Here is a 6,576-nt window from a genome sequence, read left to right as displayed (position 1 = left end):
CTAGAGCTTTCACTGAAGAATCTTGACAGGATGCATAAGTGGTGTTGGTGCAGCTTCTAGATGGATTTCGGGATGTTGAAGATGTTCTTTGATCATGCTTCAACTGCTAGAAGATGTTCTTTGATCATGCTTCAACTACTTGAAGATATTGCTTTCGCGTGGTGGACCCAGAATAGGTCCGGTGCCTATCTAGGTTATGGACCCGTATCATGTTAACGTGTACTCTACACATTACTGAGATGTTTTGGTATGATCTATTGATTGGTTATTGTCGTTTGGGTCTTAAGCTGACATGGCATATCATTGTAATATGGACTTATGTAATGATCTTATTGTAATATCTTTTGGGTGGCTGACCTAATTGGTTTAGGCCTTAGGGTTGGTATAAAATGATGTAAGATCTCATTGTAGATCATAGGATGGAAATATAAATATATTCATGGCCTTGGAATGTAAAATCATACGCGAAGGAGATTTGGTCGATCATAGATGATTGAATTGGGATTAAGGAAGAGGTCAAAGGCCTCTAGTATTAAGCTTAACCGAGACTGTAATCAGGCATGGTGGATGCTATCATTGGTAGTTCATTACTCTAGATTGTTGTCCATTTATCTTGGGGTGGTTTTAACCTCTCTGTAGTCAATGAGACTCTTTTGTAATGAGCAGTACGCTCTAGGAAGTGTGCATTCCTGCATGTGCAAGCACCTCATTGTATCACATACTTTTTGCAAAAGTATCATCTGACTGTGGGTAGGCTTCCCACTGTGGTTTTTCCCTTTTTGGGTTTTCCATGTACAAATAATGGTGTTATGTGGTATGGTTGCATTGTGTTGATTATCTATTTTCATTGTTAAGTTTTATTTCTTACCGGTATCTATTTCTATTTTACCAGTACATAATCTGATTAAAGGTTATTAAGTGGATTAAATGATATAATTTATTAACAACTGATTCACCCCCCCCCCCTCTCTCAGTTGTTCAATGGCTATCCTAACAATTGGTATCAGAGTCTTGGTTGTCTTTTGTAGAAGCTTAACCACTTGAGGTAGATCCTATGGTAGCTAACACTTCAAATCCACCAGCAACAATTTTCAAAAGAAAAATCCCTAAGCTTGATGGAACAAATTATGGGATATGGAAAATTTGAATGGAGACTCATCTTAGATGTCTTGGCAAGGATATTTGGGAGATCAATGAGAAAGGATACACACCTTCTTATCCGGCATCCAGCAACCCTGCTACTACAGACTTGGATAAGAATATTGAAAATGATTGCAGAGCTAGAGAAGCCCTCTTGTGTGCTCTTACTGATTGTCAGATCATGGGATTGACTAACAAATCATCAGCTAAGGTTATGTGGGATAAATTGAAAACTCTAAATGAAGGTGATCCTACTATCAAAATTGCTAAACTTGATGGTTACTGGGTAAGATATGAAAACTTAAAGATGGAAGATAATGAAAGAATTGTTGTGTTTATGGAAAGAGTAAATGATATTGTTATGGGAATTCAATGTTGTGGAGGATTTCTGAGTGAAGATGAAATAGTTTCCAAAGTCTTGAGAGCCCTTCCACCGAATTACAAGATGAAGGCAACTGTAATTAATGAGCTGAGAACAATGGTAAACACTTCGGTTAACAGAGACATTTTGATTGGGAAATTATTTGCTTTTGAGCTTGAAGAATTTGGATCTTTTGGAGTTGTAAAGTCGGAACCTTCTTTTCATGCATCATCATCATCATCATCATCTACCAGCAAAAGTGATTGGAAAGTCCTATATGCAAAAGAATTGGAAGACATGAGGAAAGAAGATGAAGAATTTGAGCAACTTGAAGCCTTATTTTCTAGAAGAGTACCTAAAGGACTGACAGGAAGTAAGTATGAAGGAAAAGCACCTTTTAAATTTTTTGCATGTAATAAGATTGGTCATTTTGCATCTAGATGTCTTGAAAGGAATGCGAGATTTGAAGAAAGAGTTAAGAAATCATTTAAGCCTAACCAGAACAGATATAGATTCAAGAAAAGTAAACAATGCTACATAGAAAATGAGGAAGGAGTAAGTGATGACTCTGGAGATGAACTGGTAGAAGACTCTACTAGTGGATCCGGCAATGGAAAGGAATGGGTGTTCTATGCTTTAAAGGAAGATGAACCATAACTGGCTATCATAAATGAAGAAAAGGCCTTGGTAGAAAAAGTTGAAGATAAGGATGAGTGGGTAATTGATAGTGGATGCTCACATCATATGATTGCTGATAAGATAAAATTTATGTCCCTGCAAGAATACAATGGTGGTCAAGTTAGATTTGGAGATGACAAAGCATGTATGATCAAAGGTAGAGGCACTATTTCTTAGGATGGAAAGCATAATACTGACAATGTCTATTATGTAGAAGGTTTAAAGAATAATCTTTTGAGTGTTGGTCAATTGGTGGACAAGGGTTTCCAACTTTAGTTTAAAGATAGAAAATGCAAAATCATTAACAAGATTGGTTTGGAGATTGCAACCAGTACTCAGACTGGAGGTAATATCTTTCACTTGAACACTGATAATAAGACATGTTTGATTGCTCATATTGATGAGAGTTGGTTATAGCATAAGAGGTTGTGTCATGTTAATTTTGATTGTATTATTAAGATCAGTTAAACTAAAGCAGTTAGAGATATACCTAAGATTATGAAGCCTCATAATTTGGTATGTAAGGAATGTCAATTGGGAAAGCAAGTTAGAACTTCTTTTAAGAGCATACATGATAAATCTAATGATGTACTTGATTTGATTCATAGTGACTTATGTGGTCCAGCAAGGACTAGAAGCTTTCAAGCTGATAGGTATTTCATGCTTATTATTCATGACTATTCTAGGATGATGTGGGTGACTTTTCTAAGGGAAAAGTTTGAAGACTTTGAGAAATTCAAGATATTTAAAGCAAAGGTTGAAATAGAAACTAGATTGAAAATCAAATATCTAAGATCTAATCAAGGCAGTGAGTTCACTTCTCATGAATTTAATAGTTACTGTGAGACAAATGGAATTAGGAGACAATTATCTGCACCTTAGACTCCTCGGCAGAATGGATTAGTGGAAAGAAAGAACAAAACCATTTTGGATGCAGCAAGATCTATGATGAAGCCAAATTGCCTCACATCTACTAGAGAGAAACAATGAGTACAACAATCTACACATTAAACAAAGTTCACATCAAAGGTGAAACCAGTAAGACCCCTTATGAATTATGGTTTGGACATACACATACTATTAAATATTTCAGAATTTTTGGAAGTAAATGTTATATCAAAAGAGATGATTCAATTGGAAAGTTTGATCCTAGATGTGATGAAGGGATATTTCTTGGTTATTCAATTCAAGGCAAAGCATATAGATGTTATAACAAAAGTGGAGAAAATTGTGGAGTGCTAATGTGAAAGTGGATGAGAAGTACAGAAATCAATCTATATCATATGACAGGGAACCGGTAGTGGAAATGATCATAATTGAGCTGGTAATACCTCAACCGGTATAGGAAACTAAGATAGTTACACCGATACAATCAAAAAATTCAACTGTGGCTGATGATCAGAGCAGTGAACCTAAAGTTCAGAAGACACCAAGATATGTAAGATTAAATCATTCTGAAGATCAAATTATTGGAGATAGGAATAAGGGAATTATGACAAGAAGAAGATTGGAAAATGAAGACGTATGTCTTATTTCTCAAATTGAACCGACATTTGTTATTGAAGCTTGTAAAGATAAACATTGGTTAAAGGATATGGAAGATGAATTAGATCAGATAGAGAAGAATGAAACTTGGTCTTTAGTTCCCCGGCCTAAAAATATGAATGTTATTGGAACTAAATGTGTTTTTAGTAATAAATTGAATGAGGATGATCAAGTTGTAAGAAACAAGGCTAGATTGGTTTGTAAAGGATATTCTCAAATGGAAGCAATTGATTATGGTGAGACACTTGCACCTATAGCTAGAATTGAAGTTGTTAGACTATTTCTTGCCTATGCAGCTTATAAGAACTATAAGGTTTATCAAATGGATGTTAAATGTGCATTTTTGAATGGTGAACTTGAGGAAGAAGTATACGTTGAGCAACCTAGTGGATTTTAACTAACAGATGATAAAGATATGGTTTGCAGATTAAAGAAAGTTTTATATGGATTGAAACAAGCCCTAGAGCTTGGTATGCAAGGTTGGATAAATATCTTTTAAAGCTTGGTTTTACTAAAGGTAGTGTTGATAGTAATTTATATTAAAAGATCACTGACAATGATATTCTGATTATTGAAGTATTTTTTGATGATATCATTTTTGGAGGAGAAGATAAATTGTGCATGGAATTTGCTAATAATATGAAGAGTGAATTTGAAATGTTCATGATTGGTGAGATAAAAAAATTCTTAGGTTTGCAGATTACTCAAACTAACATACAATCTCTCATCACACAATTAGACATACCATCTTGTATCTCACAAATAGACATGATGAAACAATTTCAAGCAACGAGTACAAATTTTAACCAAAACCCGAATCAAGTCTCATTTGATCAAATCCCAAATCAAATCTCATTTAACCAAATCCAAAGTCAGGCTTTATTTGATCAAACTCCATTTAATCAAATCTTGAATCAACAAATTTCCAACCAATGCAACCAATGGTCCAACATATCCCACCAACACAACCAATGGTGCAATTTCAACAATATGCTCAACCAAACAGACACTGTGAAAAAATGGTTCAACCAAATGTGGAGTATCAACAACAAATTTAGTCAACAAATCAATATCAACAAGGCCACTTCTGCCAATTAATGTACATCATAAAGGACCAATTTGGTGATTATATTGTTGACTACATTGTGTCGGGAAGAGGAAAGTGGAAAAACATCTCTCTTCAATCTTCATTGATTGGCATAACCTCTTGCCTAAATCTCTGGACCTTCAAGCCCTCATACAAACATCGTGGATACCTATGTCTTTCCATGAGGATAAATTCATCTAGAGGAGGACTCAGTTTGGGGATTTCTCGATCATGTCTACTTACAGACAACTTTTGAGATTCAATGGGGATATGGAATGTTGGAAAAAGATTTGGAACCCGCAACTTATACCAAATATTATTTTTTTCTAGTGGACTCTCATGCATGGAAAAGCATTGACAAGAGATAACTTAAGTAGAAGGGGCTTCCAATTACCTAATAGGTGTATCCTCTATAAATCTGAGGAGGAATCTATCAACTATCTTTTTATCCACTGCCCTTTTGTTAGACACTTATGGACCATTATCCTTGAAAAATGTAGCCTCCAATGGGTTTTCCACATACACCAATTTATGAATGGATGATCACCTTCTCACCACCCCCTAGTTATACAATTGTAGAAGCAGATCCCTCCTCATATATGCTAGAGTGTTTGCAAAGAAAGAAATAACAGAATCTTCAGAGATGCCAAAAGCTCCCCAGATAATGTTTTTAATAGCTTCTTCAATATGATCATGGACAATATCTTAGTGACTAGATGGAAAACTCCCTCCAACCCCCCTAACCCGGCTGACTGGAGGGTTTATAAACATTGGAAACTCCCCCTAGAGTTTAAGTTGTTCAAAAACACTAAAAATATCAATTAAAAAATAACCAAATAGAAATCCCCAAGTCCCTCATGGCACAAATTAAACTTTTATGGGGCAGCCCACAATAATTGGCAAGCCAGAGGTGGTGTTATAAGACATCATCACAGTGATCTTATTGTCGCCTACACTAGAAGCTTGAGGAACCATACTGTCAACCAAGCTGAGGAAATGGCCCTTTTACGAGGAATGAAATTTGACATTGTTGTAGGTATCAGACAACTTGAAATTCAAGGTGATTCAAAAATAATTGTCGAGGTTGTCAGTGCAAGAAGTGTGGCAGGTTGCAAAGTGGAAGCAATATTGAGGGATGTCAGAATGCTCTTAACTAACCTTGACAATTTCACTATCTACCATATGGTATTACCCAGGGTACATATGGGGTATCTATGGGGTACATAGAAGAGAATGCGGCTCCTGACTACATGGTTGCTTTCGGCATGCTACAAGAAGGCTTATTGTGTTGGAGGAATGTTGATCCACTACCAATGACCACCAAGGAGATCCTTGAGAGAGAAAGATTAAGTGCTAAAAATGTTTTTTACCCCTCTTCTTTGCCTCTTAACCATTTGTAATCTAATGATGATTATAAATTATCAAATTTTTCAATTTGAAGTTGGATCTTGCCAATTACAAGGTGGATATGCCATGTGGCAACATATGTCCTAGTCGTTATACCCAAAATAAATCAAGGGGTTTGGATAATGATTTTATTTCCTTGTGGAGTACCGATATTAGGAAAGGTAGTAATTTTTAATCATCCGGATGAATGAAATTGGTGGTGATGAAGGCAACAATTTGCCTTGCCAAAGAAACACTGGGCGGATTGATGGTTCACATGAGTGGAATAGATCTTGGGCTTGGGAGATTTGTTTAAATGTGACTTGCAATAATCACGAAAATTATTGCACTACTTTATTTTGGAATTTGATGGGTTTGT

The sequence above is a fragment of the Cryptomeria japonica genome, chromosome 6 (assembly GCF_030272615.1).
Source record: "Cryptomeria japonica chromosome 6, Sugi_1.0, whole genome shotgun sequence".
NCBI classification, from domain to species: Eukaryota; Viridiplantae; Streptophyta; class Pinopsida; order Cupressales; family Cupressaceae; genus Cryptomeria; species Cryptomeria japonica.
Note: the sequence above shows the minus strand (reverse complement) of the source record.